The following is a 1326-nucleotide window of genomic DNA, read 5'->3' as shown; positions in this document are numbered from 1 at the left end:
AAAAATAAGCAGATTGATTAAGATTGATTTAATGCTCTAAGAAAACAGGATCATTCACTGCTTAATGATGGATGACTTAAAATTAAAACAGACAGACAAACAAACCTGCGGTTGGACTTTATATACTCTCCTGTTAGGATTGTAAAAAGTAAAAGCACATGTATAACAACTGTTAAAGTAAAATGTATAATAATTTAGCATATTTCTATATTCACATTCTAAACATTTTATTATTTAAAAGAAATCTATAAATAAATAGATACATTTATTCCTTAATCCTATTTTTTTTAATTAAAAGTATAAAAAATATTTCTTAAAAACAAGAAATAAAAACCCTAAAATGAATCATTCAAACTGTTCTTAAAAACCATTGTGAATAATGGATACAGCAAGATTTTAAAGCAAACAACACTCCAACAATGTCATTCAATCCCACATACTTCGAGTGCAGTGCAAGTTGCTTTTGTTAAAAGCGTCTGCCAAGTGAATAAATGTAAATGATATTATCTATGCACTCGAGAGCTTTGGTGAAAACTCAAAAGCTTTTAATTTTGGCAGTGAAAATTACGTTTCTGTTTGCCACTGATCAAAATCTGTTCCTTGACTCTAGGTCACGCTGCAATCGAATCAAATTGGTGAAACAAAGAAAGTGTTGCGTTCCTGGAACAGAATGTTTTTGGCACAGCCACAGATCAGCACCAACACAGGAGCACCTGATGCCGGATCAGCCCTGGACCTGCTGAGAGAAGGCTTTTCTCAGGGTAGCTACCTCCATTACGCTGCAGCAATAGTTTGGCAGAGCCTGGAGAAACACTGCGAACTACTGATTAAACCATAACCCTTTCATCAAGGTCATAAACAAGCCAACCAAATCTATAGGCAGTATGTGTGTGTGCGTGAGCGATCGGCTTCTCTGAAGATTAAGTGGGCAGTGTTTAGCAAGGTGCCCGAGGACCAACAAAGAGAATTAAACAGCTACTTCTTGGCTCTGTATACTCGGCTGATGTGAGACCTTTTCTAAGAAGGCGTTGTGTCTTTCTCTGGACATCTGTGCAAAATTTCCATGGACTTGCAATAGCTGCGATCGATATGTTTCACTTAAGGTGTGCAGGCTGGTCGTCTGGCAGAGTCAGGGAATGTCTGCCTCAGCAGCAGGAGGGGGCGCGATCCGGGCGCTAACAGTAATGGGAGCTGGCACGGCTCTTAGGCACTGCTTTCAACACCACAATCACATCCATTGAACCCACATTGACAAGCAGCATCATCCCAATGAACACTGTGAGGGTATGGATGAACTAGATGGATGATAAACACATCAAAGCTAGT

Source organism: Puntigrus tetrazona, chromosome 6, assembly GCF_018831695.1.
Source record: "Puntigrus tetrazona isolate hp1 chromosome 6, ASM1883169v1, whole genome shotgun sequence".
In the NCBI taxonomy this organism is placed as follows: domain Eukaryota; kingdom Metazoa; phylum Chordata; class Actinopteri; order Cypriniformes; family Cyprinidae; genus Puntigrus; species Puntigrus tetrazona.
The sequence above is the reverse complement of the archived record's forward strand: the minus strand, read 5'-3'. Positions refer to the sequence as shown.